This window comes from Prionailurus viverrinus, chromosome A3 (assembly GCF_022837055.1).
Source record: "Prionailurus viverrinus isolate Anna chromosome A3, UM_Priviv_1.0, whole genome shotgun sequence".
Classification (NCBI taxonomy): Eukaryota; Metazoa; Chordata; class Mammalia; order Carnivora; family Felidae; genus Prionailurus; species Prionailurus viverrinus.
Window position 1 is genome coordinate 52338000 of NC_062563.1, and position 27011 is coordinate 52365010.

The window sequence follows — 27011 nt, forward strand, 5'->3', positions numbered from 1 at the left end:
AAAGATGTGGTATATATACACATACATATACATATACATATACATACAGTGGAATATTACTCAGCCATAAAAAAGAATGAGATCTTGCCATTTGCAACAACCTGGATGGACCTAGGGGGTATTATGCTAAGTGAAATAAGTCAGGGAAAGAGAAATACTATATAATGTCATTTATAAGTGGAATCTAAAGCCAAACAAAACAAATGAACAAAGAAACAAAAGCAGAAACAGACCCATAAATATAGAGAACTGATGGTTGCTAAATGGGAGTGTGTGTGTGTGTGTGTTGGGAGGGGGGATGGGTAAAAAAGGTGAAGAGGAGTGGGAGGTACAGGCTTCCAGTTACGGGACAAGTAAGTCACAGGGATAAAAGCTATGACACAGGGAATATAGTCAGTGGTATTATAATAGCCTTATATAGTAACAAATGGTAGCTATGCTTGTGGTGAGCATAGCACAGCTTATAGAGTTGTAAAATCATGATGCTGTACACCCAGAACTAATATAATAGTGTCAACTATACTTCATCAAAAAATATATATATACACACACATACACATACCAAAACCAAAATACATAAGCTAAAACTATAAAACTTCTTGCATAAAATATAGGACAGTTATATAACAAATTTAAAACAATTTTTGTTCATGTTTTTATTTTAGGAGTGGGGGGAATGGGGGAGGGGCAGAGAGACAAGGAGAGAGAGAATCCCAAGCAGTCTCTGCACTCTCAGTGGCCTCAATCTCACAAACCATGAGATCATGACCTGAGCGGAAATCAAGAGCTGGATGCTTAACCTACTAAGCCAAAAATTTTTTTTTAAACAGGGGCACCTGGGTGGCTCATTCGGTTGAGCATCTGACTCTTGATACTGGCTCAGGTCATGATCTCACTGTTGTGGGATGGAGCCCTGCGTTGGGGTCTGTGCTGAGTGTGGAGCCTGCTTGGGATTTTCTCTCTCCCTCTCTCTCTGCCCCTCCTCTGCTCGCTCTCTTGCTCTCTCTCTCTCAAAAGCAAACAAAAATTTTTTTAAATGAAATAAAATCTATACTGTATGGGTGTTTCCAGTAACTGGTACATTTGTCTATGTCTAAGGAAAGAAGCTATTAGGCTCTATTTGTTTGTTTTGTTTACAATATGCTTACAGTTCTTAATCCATACTAGGTACAATGATTGCAAATCATGTTCATTTTCCTACCAGAAACATCATTAAATCCAAATATTCTGCCCACTGAGGTAATGCTATTGGCGATACCAACCTAAGGGCAGGACGCTGAAGTAGGTCCTAGAGATTTTCCTTTCCTTCAGTTCAGTTTCCAGGGGGTCTGAGGATAAGTTTTCTATGTTCTTTTCATCTCACTTCACATGCTAGAAATGTAACCTCCAGGAATGTAGGAACTTTGTTTTGTTCATGCCTATGCCCCAGCATCATCAAGAGAAGCCACCACTTGGCAGGTGTGTGTAATTATTTGTTGAATGAACTAGGGTTAATAATCCATCTACTTCATCTGGCAAACCATGAAAACAGTGAGACAGCAATTTAGCTACCAGTCTGCTAAACACTTTGAGTCAGAAGATCTAAAAATGTAACTATCTTATTAACTTCATAAGAATTAATCTTATATTTACTAGACAGAAAAGCAGAACTATGAAAAAAAGCTAATAGTGAACACACACTATTTGGTTCATGAACAGACACAATGAAGACTCTTACCTGCTAAGGAATTAAAGATAATGTGGAAGATCTGCCATCAAGTTCTAACTTTTTATTTTGAAATAATTATAGTTACAGGAAGTTATAAAAATTGTACAGAGAAGTTCTTCATACCCTTTACGTAGTTTCTCCAATGGTTACACTGTATGTGATTATAGTCCAATGTCAAAACCAGGAATCTGACATTAACACAAGGTGTGTATATACATTACACATATGTCATTTTACCACCTGGGCACTGCCCCTAATCAAGAAACAGCACAATACTGTCACCACAAAGATCTCTTTCATATTATCTCTGATAGTCACACTCACCTTCTCCGCACCTTGCCATCTCTTAGCCCTTGGGAACCACTAGTCTGTTTTTCATTTATGTCATTATAATTTGGAGAATGTTACTGCTCTGGACTGAATGTTTGTGTCCCTCCAAAATTCATATGTTGAAAGCCTAATCCCAAATGTGATGGTATTTGGAGGTGGGACCTTTGGGAGGTAATTAGGATTAAATTAGGTCAAGAGAAGAGCATTAATCCCTCATTATGGGATTAACATCCTTTAAGAAGAGGAAGAGACACAGATCATTCTCTATCTGCCATGTGAGGATATAGCCAAAGGTAGCAAAATGTGGATGGCTCAGTCGGTTGAGCATCTGACTTTGGCTCAGGTCATGATCTCATGGTTCGTGAGTTCAAGCCCAGTGTCAGGCTCTGCTGACAGCTCAGAGCCTGGAGCCTGCTTCAGATTCTGTATCTCCCTCTCTGTCTGCTCCTCCCCAACTTAAGCTCTCTTTGTCTCTCAAAAATAAATAAACATTAAAAAAAAAATTGTGGATCCTCACCAGACACTGGATCTGTTGGTACCTTGATCTTGAACTTCGCAGCCTCCAGACCCTTGGGAAATAAATATTTGTTGTTTAAGCCATACAGTCTATGATATTTTTGTCATAGCCAACCAAACTAAGACAGCTACATGGAATCATAATAGTATGTAACCTTTTAAAGGCTGGCTTTTTGTACTCAGCATAATATTGATCCAAGTTGTTAATATGTATCAACAGTGTGTAACTTTTTATTGCTGTCCATGGTATAGACATACCATAGTTTGTTTAACCATTCACCCAGTGAAGGTTCAGACATCACGTCTGAACATATGGAACTTTTCCTATGTGCTCACAATGCAACAGGCCTAAGGGGTATCTGAGAAGTGCCTGCCAAATGAATAAACAAGTGAATACAAGTCACAGCCTGTTTCTATGAGTATACAATGTCCTTAGGCAAACGATATATGGATATCCATGGATTCTCCATTATTCAAGCATATAAGGAGATGCTGAGGGAGAAGGGCTGTCTGTGCACCCTTGTATCTGAGTAAGGATCAGTAACTATGAGGCCACTGCAAGGTCAGGTGGTACTATTCACCCAAAAGGACTGCAAAGGGGAATCAGCTGGTCAATCACTTATTTTCCAGCTATAAGCTAATAACAGAACACAGCTAAGAGAAATGCATGGTTATTTTTCCAAGAGGACATGGAGGTTATTTCAGGCCAAATAAACACCACTGCTTAAGTTTTATATCCAGGCATTTTGTTACTTTTAAACCATTTTTGGCACTTAATAATGTCTCTCTAAGAAATGCAAACAATCTTTTTAGATTGTGTTTGTAACAATGAGAAAAATATTTACCTGAATGCTTTTGATGGAACGTACTACTGCCACCTCAGTGGCATCAAAATAGTCTTTGAAACAGGGCAGGAGGCTGTTTAAAAAAAAAATACCCAAAAGCCAGTTTTGTCTGAATAGTGGGCCTGTTAGGTGGCTTCTGCTGAAGAACTAGGGTTTCCTGAGGCCCATGATTCCTTAAGGGTTCTTTCCAAAAGGTTCTATAACCTGACTATGGTCTATGGACTATGACTACGGTCTATGGGAGACCCTACAGGACATGTCTGAACCCTAAACATCCCTTAAATCCATCCGGAGTAGACAGACTCATATTTCCTACACTCAATATTTTTTGATCATCTACTGTGAGCGATCTACTGTGCTGTGTTTTTGTCCATTTGGGCTGCTATAACAAAATACCACAGACTGGGTGGCTTATAAACAGCAGAAATTTATTTCTGACAGTGTTAGAGGTTCAAAGTACAAGGTCAAGGTGCCAGCATGTTCAGGTTCTGGTAAGAGCCCTCCTCCCCTCTTCCTCATTCATATCCTCTCACCGGTGTTCTTACATGGTGGCTAGGGCTGGGGAGCTCTGTGAGACCTCTTTTTTAAGGGCACTAATCCCATTCATGAAGGCTCCACCCTCATGACTGAAGCACCCCCTAAAAGCCCCACCCACCAATACCATCACCTTTGGGGGTTAGGATTTTGGCATATGAATTTTGAGGGGACATGAATATTCAGACCACAGCAGGCAAGATCTAGGACCCTGGTGGAGTGCATGTAACAGTCTGTTAGATGCTAAACTACACACAACATATCTTATGTTAAGCTGACCACTCCAGTGTTCAGTAAAGAGTGCTGCAGTGCTTCAGACCCTACCAGTCCAGTGAGTTCCATGATTTCAGCCCAAACTCCACCCCTGACATACTGCCTAGCCCGAGATACATAACTGACTGAGGGACATCACACAAAAATATTGTAGCTATAATCAGGAGCTCAAATACTTAAGTCCTAGATACAATCATGAGGATGGTTGCCAGAATTAAACACCAACTTTTTAATAACTGGCATTTTAAAATTAAAATTCTCTCAGATAGCAACAATTGAACTATGTGTATCACTACCAGATATGTAGCTCATCTATGTGGTTTTTAAAATTGAAGCTGAACATTTTGACCAATTGCTTCTAAAACACAGGACTTGAATACAGAAAAAAAAAAAGGCAGTGCTATTTACATGTTTTACACCATTCCATAGACAGATGTGAAGATGTGGATGGCTAACCAAGCACTTGGCAATAACAACACCTAGAATGTAGCTTCTTCAACTTTAATCAAAGACTTCCATGTTGGGGTGCATGGGTGGCTCAGTCAGTTAAGTGTCTGACTTAACCTCAGGTCATGATCTCGCGGTTCATGAGTTTGAGTCCCAAGTCGGGCTCTGTGCTGACAGCTCACAGCCTGGAGCCTGCTTCGGATTCTGTGTTTCCCTCTCTCTTTGCCCCTCCTGGACTCATGTTCGCTAGCACTCTCAGTCTCTCTCTCTGTCTCTCCATCTCTCAAAAGTGAATAAACGTTAAAAACAAAAGCAAAACAAAACAAAAAAGGCTTCCATGAATACTGGGATATTCAAATTGTTGAGACAGCCTGGTTAAGTTACTATGTGACGAAATGAATTATTTTCACTGTGATTCTCTATTCTACTTAAATGGAAAATTTAATCCGATTTTCCCCCTACTATTAAAAACACAACAATCGTGACATGCAAGTGAAGATAATGGAGCTGGAAAGTTCTTTCTCATTTCCCAGAGACCAGGACAAATGCACTGTGTTTTCTTTCAACAGTCAATGAGGAAAGAGACAAAGGTCGGCTGGCCAGAAAGGATACGGGAGTTGCAATTAACATAGCATTTTTCTTGTCTGTTAAAATTGTTTCCTAATTCTGAGTTGCACAAGCAAAAAGAGAGCATTTATTACAACAGGGGCAAGAGAGTGAGAAAGAAATAAGATGTGTTTTCAATTAACTTCAAAGAAGAAAGGTGTTGTTACCTGCCCGCACAGGTGATTACTGATTACAATCAAAGCAGAGAAGAACATCTTTGGCTTTGCTACTGTACTTTAGAAAGAACTGAAGAGACTAAGTGAACACTGTTATCACCTACCAGGAGGAAAGAACAGACTTAAAGGACCTCCTGCTCATCCCAAGTACTCAGAGCAGTCCAGCAGAGATCCTGAGGCTGGGACGCCAGAAGAGAAAGCTATTTGCATATGATTGTAACACCGTCTGAAATGAAATTCACCTAAAAGTTAGAGCTCTGTGCTGTTGAAGACAGAAGATTTAGAGCACCCCAAATGTTGTGATATTTGAAGAAGTGTATTTATATCCCTCTAAAGGAAAATGAGTGAAACAGTCTCTGGTTGAAAATTTCCAAGAAGCACACTAGCAGGTACACTTTCAGTCCTAAAATAAAAAAATACACTGTTTCCAGTGAAAGTGGGTGAGGTAAAAATTCTTTCTCTGGTGTCTGGAAGGGCCCTGGTTTTATTCTTGAAGCCCACAACAGAGGAGTCAACTACTCAGGAGCCATCAGGCAGACAGCTGCCTCAGGCTCTCCTCCATGTCTTGGGCACAAGACAGGTCCCAAAGGTGCTCTGCAGCTCAGAAATACTCTGCCTGCAACAGGCACAAATTGTCGCAAATTATAGTTCAGTTTCTCAATCTTAACAAATTTAATAAGTATTAACAACCTACTTAGTGGACTACTTCTTGGGAAGTACTTCTCTCTGGACAATCTCTAGAAGTTTTCCAACGTTACCCAACCAACCCATCCACAAACTTCAGCATGTAGAGGAAGGACACAGGGAGCCTGGGGAAGATGCAGGAATGAGAACTCACAGTGTTCTCCCCTTTCTCCATGACACTCTTGTTGCATCCACACGACTCCTGAAACAGAATGCTACAGGCACCAGTGACAGTCACAACAAAGTTTATTGCAATGAGAGGCAAGGCCAACCAATCAGGACCAACACTCTTGATCAGAGTGCGGCCCCAAACAGCCGGGGTACAGAGTTTTTAAAGCCGATCACATAGTTTTATCATTACCTGGGAACAGAACAGAGAAACAGTTCCCAGATGAGTTGGAAACAGTTCCCAGATGAGTCAGAAACGGTTGCCGGATGAGGTGATTATTTTAGACTTTCTGCCCCTAAGTTGCAACCAGTGGATCTCCTTGACCTTGCCCCTGATGCTCTTTTCTGTGAACTTTTGTTTCCTTTGTTGGTGAAGCCTGATTTACAAGAGTAGATTTTCGAGAGTACCAAGCGTAATTTACAAGAGTAAAGCAAAGCTGTTATTTCTTGACCTTCAGGGTCAGAACAAAGCTGTTATTTTTCAAGCTACAGTGTCAACACAAAGCTGTTAGCCCTACACTACAATTTAACCTTTACACTCTGATGCTGACAGGTCTACTTTATTAAGAGACATTCTGGACCACGTGCAGAGAAAAACCAACAGAGTTCAAGACAGTTCGTGACACCCTTCTCTCTTGGGTACAGATGTAACAGTGCTGACTTGCTGCCTGCATCCAGCCACCCTGTCTTTGCAGTAATGATGACACTCCCATCCCACAGAGCAACCCACTAGAGAAGGAAAGATACAAAACTAGATCTGGGAGGGGGAACACCAGAGTGGCTTAGTCAGCTGAGTGTCCAACTTCGGCTCAGGTCATGATCTCCTACTTTGTGAGTTCGAGCCCCACATCAGGCTCTGTGCGGACAGCTCAGAGCCTTGAGCCTGCTTCTGTCTCCCTGTTTCTTTCGAATTCTGTCTCCCTTTCTTTCTGCTGCTCATACTCCACTCTCCTGCTCACACTCTGTCTCTCTCTCTCAAAAAATAAATGAACACTAAAAAAATTCAAAACTAGATCGGGAAAGTGGCAGAAGATGTGGCAACAAGGCAAAATCAGTAATAACCAAAAACTAACAAAGGATGTGAACGGGCAACCTCAGCTTCCGGAAGCCCCAAGTGTATGGAAGTGTGAGCACTCTGAGACAGGATCACTGGGTTGCACTGTTTTGTTTGGCAAGTTGAATTTCTCCACCCCCATCAGCCCCTAAGCAACATAGCTTGTTACAGAACATTTATAAAAGGCACAGAAGACCCACTCATCTAGGAGACCTGCCATCTAGAGATAAGCACTGCAATATGTTGATCTCTATTCCTTGTAAAATACATATATACACATGATTGTAAATAAGGGCAAGACTGTTGCATGGTGATTGTTCAGAATTATCTTTAATAGTATCAAACATACCTAGTACTGGACATAAAAAGACACAAACCTAAAAGGACATAAAGTTCTTTGGATGAATACTACTGCCCCCTTTTCCCCTGCTTTCTGCTTATCCAAAACTTGCCCAGTCCTCAAATTTCTATTCAAGGTCTTCTCTAAGAAGCCTCCTGTGAGCATTCTAGCCTGTACTAAATTGTTTAGCATGTACAGTGCTCAAGTGGGTAAGATTTCAGTCGATTCCACATTGTGTTCTACACTGCAAAGATGGTTCTTCTCTCAAGAACACCATGAGCCCTTTAGTGTGAAAATTTCCATGGAGTCTTCATATCAAGCACCCTCTTAGTAGGCAATAATCAAAGTGGCCCTTTTGTGAAAAGTTGCTATACAACAGAGCTACGGAGGTGCTTGTAAGCCACCACCATCCCCAGAAACCCAAGACAACTCGGTGTAGCATCAGTATGTACTTCAGCGTGACATTTTCTTGTCAGTAAAGAGAACTCTCTTAACAAGATATCATCACTGCGGTCTGAAACCTATAAGCTTTCTAACAAACTTTCTCTCGCTAGATCCCCATGGTTGCTCAGTAAGCAGAGTGTTTGGTCAATTGAAAAAACTTTCTTAAAATCCTCTTTCATAGGTTAGGCAATTTTTCTTTGATTTTTTAAACATCCTCACTGGAAAATGTCTCTGTAGCAGCTCCTCCATTATCCAAATCATTTCTCCCTATTACTCGTACGGTGACCCACTAACACATATTCTCACCCCAAACATCTTTTTAAAATGATACATTGTGTCCTGACCAAAATAGATGAATTTGAGAAAGCCTTTTATTTCAAATATAGAACAGTATTTTTAGCTAAGAGTGTTGACTAAAAGAATGTCCAGCTTACCAGGGAAATCCCTCAGTGAATCCATGGGCACCTTATATGGCTGGAGTGGCCATCAGCACCCAACTTTCTGGCTCTAAATTACATTCTTATTTTAGTTCTGACTCAGCTGGGATGTCTCACTGAACTGACCTTCAGTTAAGATGGGACAGGAAGTCAATGGGAGTTTTTACTCTGTGAATAAGCTTCACACGAGTGATAAGGTAAAAGAAAACCATGAGAATTTCAGTAAGGAAGGACAGAAAAAAACCCACACTGTACTCAAGGTAAAACAACCCTTTCAAACTTAAATCTACATCTTCCATTTTCAGTTGTTTTATTTATTTTTAACACAGAACATGTTTTCATGTATATTTTGTTACATTAAACAACATTTGAAAATATTGGACAGAATTAAACAGAAGAACTGAAAATTATTTGGCTAACTTTAAAAAGGTAATTCTTCTCTTTTAACTTCAAATTCTGTGAAGTTCATATAGAAAGACAAGGAACTGCTTTAGCTACCATGACTTACAGTTTCCCATATGTATAATCAAAAGATGTGGAAATGATCAGGAGGCCTGAGCACCTGGTGGTGTCATTGTAAGGCTACCTAGTACACGGGTTGAGCTTCAGTTTCTCCCAGGTGTCTTTGGCATGTTCCTCCTCTTTTTCTGCCTCCTGTCCTCAGCTCTTCTCTTTCCCCATGGAGCTTACTATTCTCTGTCACAGAATGAAGTCTGGGTTTTTGAAAGCAGTTTACAAGGTTAGGTAGGAAGCTTCATGTTCAGTTCCTTTACCTCTTCTCAAGGAGACATACTCTATGAATCCAGCAGTAATAACATAAAGGTATGATCATTATGACTGCAGACAGATTCCTCATTTCCTGATGGAAGATTACTGGAATATCTTTGGTGTGCTGATGATGGGAAAGTGCTTTCTCCGCAGCCTGCTGGCCCGGAGGCCTTTCAGCAGAGGGCGCTGGAGACACTGACTGGAGGAAAGGGTTTTGCATGCTGCTCCTGGCAAGCTCAGTAGGCAAGTGCGCGTGGGGGCAGGGCTTTCTCAGGTCCAGCCCCTGGCAGCACATACAGTTTCTTCAGTGCCCAGTTCACATGTGCATGGCAGCCAGAAGCAGTGAATGGCAAGCAGCTTTCCTGGTGGCAATGCCTGGTGGTTCTGCAGCAGGGGGGGGCCTCTGGCTCCTGCAGCATGTGGCAGCCCACAGCACACTGACCACCCAGCCCTGCCTCTCCAACCACCACACTGCCCACCGCTCCCATTCTTAGCACTTCTGTAGTAGAGAGCCTTGTGGCACCCTGCAGGGAGAGTCTCCTACAAGTTCAGGTTTCTAGCAACATATGTTTCACTGCAGCAGCACTGTAGCAACTGCTCTGCTATTCCCATCCACGGGGAGTCCTGGGTGGGGAGGAGGGCTCTTCGCTGCTTAGAGGTGCTATTCCCACACTCTTAGCCTTCTCTCTGCTTCTTACTAGTCAACCTCTTACTACTGCAAACCTTTACTGGAGTTAATAACTCTTTTTATCTTTTTGTGAAACCTTCCTCCTTCAAATTACAGTAAAACCTTGGTTTGTGAGCATAATTCGTTCCAGAAACATGCTTGTAATCCAAAGCACTTGTATATCAAAGCAAATTTCAAGAACCACTGGTACAGTTGTGATCATGTGATGTTTGGCATCATGTACTTACTCGTATTGCAAGACATCACTCATTTATCAAGTTAAAATTTATTAGAAATGTTTGCTCTTGCAGAACACTTGCAGAACAAGTTACTTGCAATCCAAGGTTTTAGTATACTGTGTGGCTTTTTCTCTCCTGACTGGATCCAGACTGAACCACAGCTGATAAGAGAGGCCAAAATCAGGACTCTTTAATTGATTGTTCTTAGACCTCATTGGGTCCTTTATCCAATATGAGGCATCTGTCTCACTTAAAACAACTGGATTTGTGTTTGAAACTAGAAAGGGAAGGGAGGAGTGGATTATAAAATAAAAAGTCCAGCATAATAAAATGGCCAGCTAGATAAGAATTCAAGACAGTCGACCTCACTCTTTGTGTCTCCAAGCCAGAGGCCACAAATGGACTCAAGGTTCAACTCAGGGCAAGAGTATATGGCACTCCCCTCCTCCCCCCCAACCTAGTACAGAGCAGAAATTCCTTCCTGTGATCACTCTCTTGTACCAGGGGCATGTCTGGGGACCAGTCAACCTGGGTTCTTATATTTTCACGCTAGGTATTAACCCAGGAAAGAGGCAAACAAGGGACACACTTCTGTTTCAGTCTTCAAGAAACAAAAGAGGAGAATAAAGGAGCCTTTATTAACCTTTAGTAAGCTCTCACTTACTAAACATCTTCAAGACTGTAAGGAGGCTGATGATAAGAACTGCAAGCTTCCTGGGCACTTACTATGTACCAGAACACTTGGTTATGGGGTATTCTGTGCTACTTCATGTCAGTGCTATACAAGTTTCCTTGGTCACAGCAATTCCTGTTTCCCTTCCTGTCATGACAGTCCTGGTGTGTAATAACTAAGCAGCAGCCTGCTTCCTAAACAGTCCCTCAATTTCAGAATACTTGTGGTAGAAAGGACCATGCACACCACTTAGCAGTGACTTGCATTGCATCTCTGCAGGTATGGTCACACCAAAAGCCTGTTTGTGGGCACAGCCAGAAAGCACAGTTCCAGGAGAGCCTGAAAGTCAGCCCCTTGAGGGCTCCAAGGCCTATGCCAGGATTCTCAGCTTCATTTTCTGAGGAGAGATCGGGCAAAATCTAAAATGTGATATAGTAATATTCTAAACAACTTCTGTCACAAAAATGCGCTTTTAAGGGATGATACATTATCTTATTATTATCTGTTCTGTTTCCTCTTCATCTACCTTCTTTCAGTCCCCATACATACAAAAGCTGGACTGACAAACTCTGAGTCACGAAACACGGCAGCAGCTGGCACGACAGGGAGTAGACCAGCCCTGTGGGCCTTCTTTCCCTTCCCTTTACAGACATCCTGGTGGCCGTCATCTGCAACCCTAAACAGGCTAGTGACAGACCAACTTCACAAGGGCTGTAGCTGTTCAGCCTGCTTTCCCTTCCCATTCTTGCAGGACTCTTTGAGGACACTGCTCCTCCCTCCTCCTTCTGGAGCATGGCCTCTACTTGCCACAAAGAGGCCAGAGCCACCATCCAGTTTCCACCCCAACTACAAACCTTCCAGAAATATTGTTTCTAAAGAACAACGTACAAGAAAAAAAATCAGGGAAAAGGCTTGGGGAGAGAAACAACACCACGGAGCTTGCAAAGACTATTTCAGTGACTTTTACCATTGAGGCTTACACACCTGCACATGCTGGTGTGTGTGTTGTCTTCTAATATGTAATTGCTTAAATAATATTAAACAAAACTTAAACCTTCCTGACTATAGGGCATGGAGACTCCTTGCTCTAATCCTCTTATAAACAGAACTGACACCAAGGATTTTAGTTTAGGACAGCAAACGTGTACTGGGATGACAATGTCTATATAAATCTTTAACCATAGCAATGCATAAAACAGAATGATCTCTTCTCATGGCATAAATAAGGAAGCAAAATGTCATCAAAACTAACTTGGTACCAGGTCAAATTCTAAGCTGGAAAAATAGAGCAAAATACTTGAGTTCTTAAACAGCTTGGAATCTAGTAGGAAAGCAAATCAAATGATGAAATGCTGAGAATGGTCCACATAAACTAATAAAACCATATGGTCTGAATATAAGTAAAAGAGCTGTCTAGCCCTCAAGTGATTGTATCTGTGATGTTGCATCAAAAATCAATGATCTGCCTCTATTAAAAGTGGTAGTCATTTCTACTCTTCCACAGATAACGATATTTCAAACAAGTAGAGACAAATGATCACTATTATTTCAAGAGACAGTTTTATCCTTTTAGATAAAATTGCTCTGAAATAAAGGAAATAGTTCTGTATTGAAAGGATAAATGAAAAGCAAACATCAAATTAATTACTATGTTAAGATGCTAGCAAAGGGGGGGTGCCTGGGTGGCTCAGTCAGTTAAGTGTCTGACTTCGGCTCAGGTCATGATTTCACAGTTGGTGGGTTCAAGCCCCGCGTCGGGCTCTGTGCTGACAGCTCAGAGCCTGGAGCCTGCTTTGATTCTGTGTCTCCCTCTCTCTTTGCCCCTCGCCTGCTCACACTCTGTCTCTCTCAAAAATAAATAAACATTAAAAAAAAATTTTAAAAAAGATGCTAGCAAAAGCAAAGGGACAGAAGAACAGTTAATATTTTAAAAGGACAAAATCCAAATTTTACACTGCTGTCATGATAAACATTTTAAGAGTCATATGGGATGCATGAAGGCTTTCAGGGACAGAGTGGGAAGGGATGAGGGGGAAAAATCACATGGCACAGTTCATTATCATGAGCACAAATACAATCAGTGCTCAATATTATAATGGCTCATAAAGCAATGTGTTTTCTCATCCAGAAATCAATCTATATATATACTTGCTATGCAGGCACAGACTGCCTCTAGGTAAAACTGCCTATATAAACACATATGAACAAGCCAGTTAACCTTCCCTTTTATTGAATGTTTCCATGTAAATGCAGACAGCTGGAGTCATTATCACACAGCCCAGAGGTCAGAACCCCAGGGGGTCACACTTAGCTCTGTAGAAGCAGTTTCAGACAGGCCATGATCTACATTTTGGTTCTTTCGTAACATTTGCATTCCCTCTTATATTTTTCAAGACTCAAAAGGCACAGAAAGAAGCCAGAGGCTTTTTTGCAGCTCATTTACCATTCATTTGACCCTAAACATCATTTTGTGCCCTGAGGTCTGGCACTGCCTTGCAGAGAAAGAACAAACTGTCCTGAACCATGAGAATTCTGAGTACATGCTCCTTTGGGTATTCTTTCTTGATTTTGCACATGTTAAGTGGCTCCAGCACTTAATTTTTAACAAGGTGTCTTTCAAGGAGAGACCATAGCAGAATTCCAACAAATTACTAACATAGGTACTCAGGAAGCAAAGAGAAACTAATGTTCGGCTTTGCTAACAGATGTGTCTTCCCAAATAGTAAAAATGGAAAGTGTCCAGTCATTTGATATTCAAAACGAAATACAATTCCTCCTTGAATAACTCTAAATCTGTTAATATCAAAACACCTTTTCTTTTTATCAATCATATTCAGTTGGCAAATGGAGAAACTCAAGCTCCTAAAAATAAGTGACTCGTAAAAGTCAATTACTAAGTGGTGATACCAGATATTGGATGTAGTCTCTGCTACCCCAGACTCTAAACTATAATGGCCCACAGTCCATGAGCCAAGCTCTTATTTTCAAAATAAACGTAAATTGTCCCACAGATGAAACAAATCTCTCTCTGCCATGGAGGTAAGAACAGTAAATGAGATGTTCAGTCCAATCTCTTTTGATACAAATTGAGAAAGGCTTAATAATTACCACAGGTAGACCTCCTTGGGTAAGGTAAGGGGCTCCTATCTCTTTCCACTCTCCTCCTCCCATCAACCTCCAAATTACACATACCAGAGCCACAAATGCTGAAATCCTGGTTGGTTTATATGACACTGACAGGCAAGTGTCTGACAGACTCTCATTATAGATGCTGGGTAAGGCAAACTACTGATAAGCCCAGCAAGTGTTAAATTATAATGTGTTACACAGGAGGGAAAGGTTAAAATTGTGCCACTCATCATGATACATATCAAAAAATTATAAACTCTAATTACTGAAGATTTCAAACACATATTAAACTAGTGGGGAAAATAAAATGAATCCCCTCATATCCAGCTCAATGCCAAAAGTTATTAAACTGTGACCAATTTGTTTTATCTATTCTTCAACCATAAAATATTTTGAAGCAAATTCCATACATCATATCATTTGATCCATAAATTCTTCAGCATATAACCATAATGTATATATTCAAGCTCTATTTTCCCCTACAGGGATGTAATATAGCATAGTAAATTGTGAAGGAGGCTCATTATAGAGATGCTTGAGTTCTACCTACTACTATTTCAAAATTACAGATTCTTGGGGCACCTGAATGGCTCATTCTGTTGAGCATCAGACTCTTGATTTTGGTTCAGGTCATGATCCCTGGGTTGTGGGACTTGTAAGTGGGGGTAGACTGTCCTCCACTAGTTTTCAAATCATACTGAGATACCTCAGCAGCTGCCAAAGGACTGGGGGAAGGTTCAGGAAAAGAATCCGGTCTAGCCATCCCACCCCTTCCCTTCTCATCACTTCCACAGAGCATCACTGCTTTTGTTCTACACACCACAGTGCCCAGGGACATCCTGTCTGGAAAAGATAATTTTTTTAAAAAGCTTCTGACTGGAACTTCAACTTCTTTCTGAGATTTTCAGATACCTGTTTTTGCTTTTTTGGTCCATTCCTGTGAAAATCAGAAGCTCTAAAAACATTGACCAGTTTTCTGAAATGGTCTAATATTTTACCACTTCTATTATGAGTGAAAATTAACTTACTGGTATATACCAGTTTTAACTGGTGACTGAGTAGATCAATCTCAGTCTTTAGTTCTCTCTGTATAGCTCAGAAGACCACCCTAAGTTCATTCACAGAGAAGCATCTTTCCTGGAAACAATCTTGTAACTCCTTCTTTTTCCCTTCAAACATGGCTGAAACATTCCAAATGAGCAGCCTGCATGTAAGCTGTGGCCCAGTTCTAGGTCCATGCACACTCATACTTCTTCCCGATAATACTATCATTTTTTTCATTTCTATAAATCCTAAACAGAATTTTGATAATAAAATGTACCATTTAATCTCAGTACCATTTGACAATGCCTTCTTTAAGTTGTTATAATAGCAGATGGCAATACAAAGATGTACAAAGGTGACAGCAGTAATCTGCTAAATTGCAGAATTGGCTACAGTGCCCACAAAACCTATCAAAATCCAACAGACGTGTTCCCAAAGAAGACAATCAGGTGGCCAACAAACATATGAAAAGATGCTCAATCTCACTACACATCAGGGAAATGCAAATCAAAACCACTTGTGATATCACTTCACACCAGTCAGAACATCAGTTATGAAAAAGACAAGAGGATAGGGCTCAGTGGATTAAAGCCCCATGTCAGGCTCTGTGCTGACAGTTCAGAGCCTGGAGCCTGCTTCAGATTCTGTGTCTCCCCCACCCCTCTCTGCCCCTCTCCTGCTCTGTCTCTCTCTCCCAAAAATAAATAAATATTAAAAACAAAAAAGAAGACAAGAGGAGCCCCTGGCTGGCTCAGTCAGAAGAGCATGCAACTCTTGATCTCAGGGTCGTGAGTTTGAGCCCCACATTGGGTGTAGAGATTACTTAAATGAATAAATAAACACAACAAGAAATAACAATTGTTACTGTTAACAAGAAAAAAATAACAAGAAAAAAAACACAACAAGAAATAACAATTGTTGGCAAAGATGTGGAGAAAAGGGAACTCTCATGCATTGTTGGTGGGAATGTAAACTGGTACAGTCATTACAGGAAACAATATGGAGGTTCCTCAAAAAACACCAAATGACCTAGGAATTCCACTACTGGGTATTCGCCCAAAGAAAACAAAAACATTAGTTTAAAAAACATATATATGCATCCCTATGTTTACTGCAGCACTATTTATAATAAGTAAGATACGAACACAACCTAAGTGCCCATGATAGATGAATGATAAAAAATGTGGTATGAGCAAGCAACTTTTTTTTTATAAGTTTACTTATTTATTTTGAGGGAGACAGAGACAGTGCAAGTTGGGGAGGGGCAGAGAGGGAGGGAGAGAGACAGAATCCCAAGCAGACTCTGTGCTGCCTATGCAGAGCCTGACATGGGGCTCAAACCCATGAAACTGCAAGATCATGACCTGAGCTGAAACCAAGAGTCAGATGCTTAACCGACTGAGCCACCCACGTGCCTCAAGCATGTAACTCTTGATTTCAAGGTTGTAAGTTTAAGCCTCATGCTGGAGGTAGAGTTTACTTAAAAAAAAAAGAGAGAGAGATGTTGTATGTATATTTACAATGAAATATTATTCAGCTATTAAAAGAATGAAATCTTGCCATTTGTGATAACATGGATGAACCTACAGTGTATTTGCTATGTAAAGTAAGGCAGAAAAGATAAATACCATGTAATTTCACTTATATGTGGAACCTAAAAAACAAATGAATAAAAAACAGAAACAGATTACATAAATACAGAGAACAAAATGATGGTTGCTAGAGGAGAGGAGAGAGGGGAATGGGTGAAATAAGTGAAGGGAATTAAGAGGTACAAACACCCAGTTATAAAATACATCACAGAGATGAAAAGTACAGCATAGGGGATATAATCAATAATACTGTAATAACATTGTATTCTGACAGATGGTGACTACTCTTAATGTGGTGAGCATTTGGTTATGTATATGATTGTCAAATCACTGTGTCATACATCTGAACTCCTACCATATCTTGTATACTGACTGTACTTCAATAACAAAAACATTGTTCATTTATTTTAAGAGAGAGAGAGAGAGAGCACATATGAGCAGGGGAGGGTCAGAGAGAGAACAAGACAGAGGATAGGAAGCAGGCTTCACGCGGACAGCAGAGAGCCCCCAACGTGGGGCTCAAACTTATGAACTGTGAGATCATGACATGAGCCAAAGTTGGAGGCCCAACTGACTGAGACCCAGGTGCCCCAGAAACATTTTTTGTTTTGTTTTGTTTTTAAAGCATAAAACAAACAGTCATGTTTTTAAAAGCCTCATTTATGTCTTGTAATGGCTTCATATTTAGTTTGGAAAGAAAAACCAAAATATTCTACTCTGATTTTACAATCTCTTCAATGAATGACCTAATACAATGCTCTCATAGTTCATTTCATTTATTCACAAATATTAACTGAACATCTAGTAGTTTAACATTTATTTATTTTTGAGAAACAGCGTGAGCAGTGGAGGGGTAGAGAGAGAGGGAGACACAGAAACCGAAGCAGGCTCCAGGCTCTAGGCTGTCAGCACAGAGCTGGATGTGGGCCTGAACTCACAAACCGCAAGATTGTGACATGAACTGAAGTTGGACACTTAACCGACTCAGCCACCCAGGCACCCCTGAACATCTAGTAGTTTACATTGTGCTAGTCACAAAGTGAGTTAGAAACTACTCCCAGCCTGGATCTGACAGTTACCTTTACATAGATGGTATCTGACACCATGAATACTGAAGAGCTTTTGGAAACACTAGCAAGGGCAACAACAAATGAGAAATCGAAAAGAAGCAGTAACTAGTAGGAAAACTAAGAAAAGGCAGCACTGGGTAGATGAACGAAGGAGGAAGTTTTTAGAAGGAAGTATTACTGCTATACAAATTCAAAAAGAAGTAAAGGCAAAGTAACTTGATTTATAGTGACAGCCTTGGGATTGTGAGGTGGGCCTCCCTCCCACGACAGACACTTACTTCCTCCCTGCCAGCTACCAGTACAGCGAAGAGACTCACTACTTACTACGGATTGTATGAGAGGGATGATCGGATAAAGGCTGCTGCCAGAGAGGGAAAACGTAACCTAAGGAATGGCTCTGGATCAGTGATGTGTGACCATGAGGTCTAGGTGACCAAGCTGATAGGAGGGAATACAAGGAACCACAAAGTTGACAACAAGCTACCATGATTTTCATTTATTCCTGCAACTCAGTGAACTTTTATGAGTATTACGTAGAAACCACTGTGAAGGAAAAAATGGGGGGGGGGAACAAATCCCTAACAAATGATCAATGCACAGCTTTGCCTTCAGACATCTTAGTTTAGCAAAGGAGCCTAGATGCATGTACAACTGACAGTGACATAAGCTAGACTGTATCCTATGGGATAGTGGGGCACATGGCACCAGGTGGGCAGGGGTGACGAGAAGCAGCGGGCTTGGGGATGAAGAATTCTGCTCTCCTGCAGTCTTGCCCTTCACTGATTGTGCAAAGGCAGGATTAAGCAAGAGAACACATGAAAATGTCTAATAGCACTAGCTTCATACAAGTTCAACATGCTACTTTCTTTCATGGATTCCCTCTGTCTTCATTCAACAAACAATTAAAGCAGTGAGTGGAGCGTGAAATCGGGGATGGCACAGCAGGATGGGAAGAAAACATGGAAGGCAGGCACAGTGCTTCATTCATTCACAAAGGTACAAGCAGATCTCGATGGACAGGGCCAATGACGGATATGAGATGATTCAGAGACATATATATAAGGATTGTGAATGAAGAGAAACAGAGGGCTGATTTAACATTTAACATTTGACTGACTTGGTGTTCTTATTCTCTATGCATCATACACAACTGGTCCTGAGTACCCTGACTTCATTCTTTCCAGGTTCCCCAGGCTGAGTTAAGTGGCACAGTCCACCCCTTTGTGGCAGGCAGCCCAGAGGATAACCCTAGAGACCCCGCCTCTTGGAACTGACAAAGATTCTCTCCTTGATGAACTCCAACCATGCTCTTTTAAGCTCTTGCTTACTGGGCCCTGACTTTTGAGTTTCCACAGCCAGAATCAGAGTAACTTAACCTCCCACCCTTGAGATCTACTCAGTCTCTCCAACTAACAAGGTTCTTCACCCTCCATCATTCCCCAGATGATGTCTGTTCCCCTGACCTGCCTTCATCAATATTTCTCTTAGGTCAGTGTGACTGTAACCTCCCACCCTTGAGATCTGCTCAATCTCTCCAACTAATTAAATTCCTCATCCTCTACTGTTGGAGAAGTGGATAAAGTACACCAAAGATGGCTGATTGGACTAAAACAAACTCTGGTTTCTAGCTTAGAGACCCCTCCTCCTGTTTCTTCTTCCTTTGTTTGCTGTGCACGCGAAAACCTCCACAGATATGGAGGCTGTCGGCTATAAATTACCCTCCCCACTTGCATTCCGGGCTCAGATCTTTGGAGAAAGTCTCCTCTGAGCCCGTCGGTGTACAATAAATCTCCAATCCACCAAGATATCCGAGTGCTGCTTGTTTTTTCCGCCAGCGTTCCAGCCTGGTTCCGTTAACACTACCACCCCCCAGGTGATGTCTGCTCACCTGGCCTGCCTTTAGCAAGAATCCCGTTAGGTCAGTTTTGCCAGAATGCCCCCTTACCTCTGATGTTTCTTCTCAGTAATTCTCCATCCACTGACCCCTACTCTGCTCCCTGGCTATAAACCCCACTTTTCCTTGGTGTACTTGGGAGTTCAGCCCTCATCAATCTCCCCCACCAGGAAGCCCACTGCAGTGGTCCCTATATCTATCTTGATCCTGAATAGTCTGCCTTATTGTTTTGTAATAGGTGTCACTGGATGTTGTTTTTCCTTTTTTTACATTTTTAAAATGTTCATTCATTTTTGAGGAGCAGGGAGGCAGAGAGAGAGCAAGAGACACAGAATCCAAAGCAGGCTCCAGGCTCTGAGCTATCAGCACAGACCGGGATGCAGGGCCCAAATCCACAAACCGTGAGATCATGACCTGAGAAGTCAGATGCTTAACCAACTGGGGTGCCCCTTTTTTCTTTAATAGTAGTCACACTTTTGCATAATCCCCTGTTCTTCAGTGTAGACTGGACTTACTAACTTGCTTTTAATGAAGGCATTACAGCAAAACTGGTAAGTCATTTCCAAGATTTGTCTATATAAAGATTGTGGCTGCCATTCTTGAGCTCTCTCCCTCTCATCCATTTGAGTCTTGAGAAGACTACAGCCCTGACTGAAAGCTCAACAGCAATACCACAAAAGATCCTGAGCTGAATTCGATGAACTAAGATGCATCTGGATTCCTTGCTCACAGAAACTGTGGGATAACAAAGATTCACTGTTTTAAGCCTCTAGTCAGTAAATCTGTACCCACAAGCCAAATGTGGCTCACTGTCTGCTTTTGTAGGTGAAGTTTTATTGTAACACAAAGAGCTACATTCATTCATTTACACATCTTCTACAGCGGTGTTCATACTACAACAGCAAAGTTGAGTAGCTGTGGCACAGAACGTATAGTGTGCAAAACCTAAAATATTATCTGGCCCTTTACAAAAAAGTATGCCGATTCCAGGTGCCCTTAAGTTTAGAGGTGATTTGTTATTCAGTAATAGGTAGCTAATGCACTCTGATCCTTTTTTTTTAATGTTTATTTATTTTTGAGAGAGAGAGAGAGAGAGCGAGCACGAGTGGGGGAAAAGCAGAGAAAGAGGGAGATAAGAATCCGAAGCAGGCTCCAGGCTCTGAGCTGTCAGCATAGGGTCTGACACAAGGCTCGAACCCACAAGCTGTGAGATCATGACCTGAGCTGAAGTTGGACGCTTAACCGACTGAGCCATCCAGGCGCCCCCAATGCACTCTGATCCTATAGCATCATGGCCATTCCTCCAGCTATCTTTTAATTGTCTCTGTGTGTCTGTTTTTCCACCATATACAAAGTTCCGTGTTAGCAGATAATGAATGGTTTAATCAACTTCGTATCCCCATTTCCCTGGCACAGAGTCAGACCTTAATAAATGTAGACTGAACCAAGAATGCCTAGACAAATACATTTTACCTACTAACATGGGAAACTCACAACCTAGCAATATATCCTTTAAATAAAGAACATTATAGGGGCATCTGGATGGCTCAGTTGGTTGAGCGTCTGACTTCAGCTCAGGTCATGATCTCACAGTTTGTGAGTTCGAGCCCCGAATCGGGACTTGGGCTGACAGTTCAGAGCATGGAGCCTGCTTCTGATTCTGTATCTCCCTCTCTCTCTGCTCCTCTCCCACTCCTGCTCTCTCTCTCTCACGGAGATAAACATTAAAAAAGAAAGAAAGAAAAAAAGAAAGAAAGAAAGAAAGAAAGAAAGAAAGAAAGAAAGAAAGAAAAAGAAAACATTATATTAAGAAGAACCAAAACTACAAATGGTGCTAAAAAATAGATACTATTTTCAGTTGAATCCATTTTAAAAGTATTTGTTGTCTGTCACAGAAACAATGATTCTAGATCCAGGAAAACTGTTATCTTTTAAACTGGCTACACTTTTATAAAACCTCATGTTTAAAATACCTGTCTGTCCAGGTGTGCTGTTTTGAAGGGACACATGCACCCCCATGTTTATAGCAGCACTATCAACAATAGCTAAAGTATGGAAAGAGCCCAAATGTCCACCAATGGAATGAATGGATAGAGGAGAGGTGGTATATATAGACCATGGAGTATTACCCGGCAATCATAAAGAATTAAATCTTGCCATTTGTAACTATGTGGGTGGAACTAAAGGGTATTTTGCTAAGTGAAATTAGTCAGAAAAAGACAAATATATGACTTCACTCATATGAGGACTTTAAGACACAGAACAGATGAACATAAGGGAAGGGAAGCAGAAATAATATAAAAACAGGAAGGGGGATAAAACATAAGAGACTCATAAATATGGAGAACAAACTGAGGGTTAGTGGAGGGGTTGTAGAAGGGGGGATGGGCTAAATGGGTAAGGGGCACTAAGGAATCTACTCCTGAAATCATTGCTTCACTAAGTAATTTGGATGTAAATTTTAAAAAATAAAAAATAAAGTTAAATTACAAATAAAAAAAATAAAATAAAATACTTGTATGTCAGTTTATATCAGATACTCCCAAGATTGTTGTTATTAGTTCTAACCATGAAATAAACAATATATCTTCCAGCACTTGGAAATATTATTGAAATTTTCCAAAACACTGTAGAATTTCAGTTTTGTTCCAACAAATTCTGTATGTCAGAATTAAAAACTAAAGTTGGCAGCAGAAACTGTCAAACATAAGTCAACATCCTACACGCAATGATTCATTGTAGCTTCCTATCTCAGTCTGGTTCCCTTCACACTCTGGCTGCCAGAGGCAGGAGTACAATATTGTTGGCAAGATAAAAACTTGGATATTTTTATGATGTTCAATTTTAATTTTAAGGAATATATTCATTATGGGGCACCTGGCTGGCTCAGCTGGTAGAACACGTGACTCTCAATCTCAGGATTGTGAATTCAAGCCCCACGTTGGGCATGGAGCCTACTTTAAAAAAAAAAAAAAAGGAATATATTCATTATGACATACAAATGTAATATTTTTAGCTTTTTAAACCTGGATATTTTCTCTGACAAATATCTGTGAAAAGGAGGCATAAAAGGCACAGGAGGTTAATGTTTACTTTCACGTTCAATGGTAAATTTTTAACTTTTAAGATATGATCACATATATTCAAAACTTCTACATAAGAAACCTTACCCTAAAACCTAAATGAAGCCTAAGTTCTGTGGTTAAGAGCTCACACTTTGAACACAAGACACAAATGGGTACAGCCCTGGGTTCAAATCCCAATTGCCCAAATTACAAATCATGTGTCTCTAAGAGTCCTTTCCCTTCTCTGTGAAAAGGGGAAATACTCTGCACCTCACAGGATTATTGTGAAGATTCACTGAGGCTGTGACGCACTTACCACATAGCCAGAAAAGCACTAAATGAAAGGCCATGATGGTTTTTAAAAATAATTAATGAGTTTATATTTATATGAGACATATGTATTAATGATCTTACTGTGGGTTTGGGAAAGATTTTAAATAGGACACAGAAAGTACAAACTTCAAAAACAAAAAAATCAATAAAGTATCAAAAAAACCCTTTTGCTTTTCTTTTTTTTTTTTTTTTTTAATTTTTTTTTTCAACGTTTATTTATTTTTGGGACAGAGAGAGACAGAGCATGAAACGGGGAGGGGCACAGAGAGAGGGAGACACAGAATCGGAAACAGGCTCCAGGCTCCGAGCCATCAGCCCAGAGCCTGACGCGGGGCTCGAACTCACGGACCACGAGATCGTGACCTGGCTGAAGTCGGACGCCTAACCGACTGCGCCACCCAGGCGCCCCCCCTTTTGCTTTTCAAAAGACACTTATAAAAATGAGAGGACAAGCCACACAGTGGGAGGAGACATTTGCAAAATATGTATCTGACAAGACTTGTATGTAGAATATATAAACACTGTGAAAACTTAATACCAGTAAGAAATACCCCAATAAAAGGCAAAAAACTGAACGTTTTGCCAAAGATACATAGATTGCAAATAAGCACATGAACATATACTCAACTACATGAGTCATTAGGAAAATGCAAATTAAAGCCACAACGGACACCACTACACACCCCCAAAATGGCTAAAATTAAAAAAAAAATTATGAAACCAAGTTTGGTGAGGATGTGGAGACAACAGAACCCTCAACCACTGTTGGTGGAAATGGGTACAATCTCTTTGGAAAGCAGTTTAGATATTTCTCAAAAAATGTAATATACATAACCTACCTAACAACCAGTCATTCTACCCAAGAGAAATGAAAGAATATGTCCTTACAAGGACTTGTACAAGAATATTCACAGCAGCTTTATTTGTAATAGCCCCAAACTGGAACCAACTCAAATGTCAACCAGCAAGCAACTGTCTAAACATATTATAACTTACCCATAAAATGGAACATCACTCAAAGACACAATGGAAGGGACTGCTGATATAGGCAATAACATGGATGGATCTCAAAATAAGTATGCTGAGTTAAAAAACCAAATCAAAACAAAGAGCACATTATCGTATGATTCTATTCACCTGAAATTCTTAAAAATCTAAAGTAATCTAGAATGACAAAAAGCAGATCAAAGTACCTGGGGATGCAGGGAAGGGAGAGAGAGGGAAGCTCTGGGATGATGAGTGTACTCATTATTTTGACTGTGGTAAAAGTATCACTGTGTTTACTTGTCAAAATTGATCAAACTGCACATTAAAATTGTGCACTTCATTGAGGTTCATTAGTTCAACCTCAACAAAGCTGTTTCTTAAAAAACTGCACATGAGATTGATTTTTAATCTTTATATACACTCTACGAACAGACTGCTACTGTGGATTGAATTCTGTCTCCTGAAAAGATACGTTGATGGGGTGCTTGGGGGCTGTCAGTTAAGCGTCCAATTCTTGATTTTGGCTCAGATTATGATCTAACAGTTTGTGAGTTTGAGCCCCCATGTTGGACTCCATGCTGACAGTTAGGAGCCTGCTTGGGATTCTCTCTCTCTCTCCCCCCCCCCCTCTCTCTCTGCCCTCCCTAGTAAACTCTCTCTTTCTCTTTCTCTCAAAAATAAATAAACAAACTGTAAAAAGATACAATCACATTCTAACTCCTGGTACCCTGAATAGGATCTTATTTGGAAATAGAGTCTTTGCAGATATAGTTAAGATACAAATTAAGATGATTGGTGTACTTACACAAAGAGGAGAGGAGACACAGAGATATGACACACCCATGGGGAGAACACTGTGTGAAGACATGGACATATGGAGAAGACAGCCATGTTATAAAAGAGGCAGAGATTAGAGTGATGCCATCTACAAGCCAACAGTAAGTAAGCAATGCCAGCAAATGCCAGAAGCTAGAAGAGGATTCTCTCTTTCAGGTTTCAGAGGGAATGTGGTCCTGCTGACACACTGATTTCTGACTTCTAGTCTTCAGAACTGTGAGACAGTAGACCTGCCGTTTGAAGCCACCCAGTTTGTGGAACAGCTCTAGGAAACTAACATGGCCTTAAAAAGACTTAAGGAGTCGTATATTTATTTGAAAACATATTCAGTATTTACTTCTAAAAGCAGGTATTCTTTTTTTAATTTTTTTTTACATTTATTTATTTTTGAGAGAGACAGAGAGTGAGTGAGCAAGCACAAGCGGGGGAGGGACAGAGAGAGGAGACACAAGCCGAAGCAGGCCCCAAGCTCCGAGCTGTCAGCACCTGAGCCAAAGTCGGATACTGAGCCACCCAGGCGCCCCAGGTATTCTTTTTGTTGTTGTTGTTTATTTATTTTTGAGAGAAAGAGCACGTGCACAGGAGAGAGAGAGAGAGAGAGAGAGAGAGAGAGAGAGAGAGAGAGAGAGAAAGCATGCACACGAACGGGGGGGGGGGGTGCAGAGAGAGGGAGAGAGAGAGTTTCCAAAGCATGCTCCACACTGTTAGAGCAGAGTTGATGTAGGGCTCCAACTCAAGAACCATGAGATCATGACTACAGCCAAAATCAAGAGTTGAACACTCAACTGAGCCATTCAGGCACCCCTAAAAGTAGATATTCTATAAAAGAATATTCACGTTCAAAACTTGTTATTTTTTTAAACAAGCGAGTGAGAGAGAGTGCGAGCGTGAGCAGGAGAGAGGAGCAGAGAGAATCTCAAGCAGACTCTGGGTGAAATAAAAAGTCAGCTGCTCAATCTACAAGCTACCCAGGCACCCCTCAAAGCCTGTTTTAATCACAGAATTAAACTGGGTCTCACAGATACACAATAAGTGGTTATGTTTTCAAAATGTATATTTTTATATGCAAATATATACAAAATAAGTAATATGGTTTCATTTTAATAGCATCTATCCAAATAATGTAGGTAAAGTGCAATTATTAGTCAACTGCTATTTTTTTGTTTTTATAAGTGATTTATAACTGATACTTTAAGGTTTTATGTGTATTTTTGAAGCTATAGGAAAGCAATTATGATGATTAAAATGTTGGCATTTAATTGTGATAGCAAATCATTGAGAAAATTTTATGTTTATTGACAACAAATTCACAAATTGATTCTGAAGTTGAGGTTCATTCCTAAATGTCTCTTAGCTGTACAGAGAAACAGAAAAGGGATCCTTATCTAAAGACTTTTCACTTTTTAATTATTCCTTTCACTAACATTGCTATTTTTAACTTCAGCATATAGTCTCTAAACTATATAGAAATATTTTAGGTGATAAAGAGGAAAATATATTCCCCTTTAGAAAATAAGTTTCCCCAAACCACTGAAAAACAAAATGACCATGATCTTTTTGACCATGATGATTTGGAAGATATAAGAGATACCTCTAAGCCTGTTTAGTTTCTAATTTCTTCACTCATCAAGTGAGGAATAGATACTGGACAGTGATGACCTCCTAGGTACTATGGTAGATGCTAGGGATGCAACAGAAATAAGGCCAGGCCTCTGGCTTTGGAGAATCCTCTATTAACGGCGAGGAGCACAGGAGAGGAGCAGGTAAAGTGAGCAGGATGAGGAGGGGTATGCCTGTAAAGCCAATTATTACAATATAAATACTTGTGGATTATACTATTTTAGAAACATTCATATAATTGAGATATGTGATACTGTAGAAGTTTGAAGAAGCCAACCTAACCTGTTGGTTTGATATATTTGTATATTGTGGTATCATTGCTAAGGTAGCTTTAGCTAACATCTTTACCATGGCACATAATTATCATTTCCTTTTTGTGTTGAGAACAGTTGCCATCTAGTCTCTTAGCAATTCTGAAGTGTTGAATATGGTATTGTTCACTATAATCATTATGTTGGGCATTAGATTTCCAGGACTTATTTATCTACTAGTTGCAAGTTTGTACCCTTAAAACAACATCTGCTCAACACC

The 27011-nt window shown here is 40.5% G+C and overlaps 1 protein-coding gene across 5 annotated transcripts in view; it reads right to left on the minus strand.

Moving 5' to 3' along the window:
- LIMS1 (LIM zinc finger domain containing 1) overlaps window positions 1–27011 on the minus strand; it is a 155401-nt gene that overhangs the window by 34151 nt on the left and 94239 nt on the right. The window contains exon 2 of one of the 5 annotated variants that reach the window (XM_047852857.1): window positions 2556–2607. The exons of the other annotated variants lie outside the window; for them this stretch is intronic. The gene's annotated coding sequence lies outside the window, so the exon portion shown is untranslated. The remainder of the gene's footprint in view (window positions 1–2555; window positions 2608–27011) is intronic. 5 annotated transcript variants of the gene reach the window in all.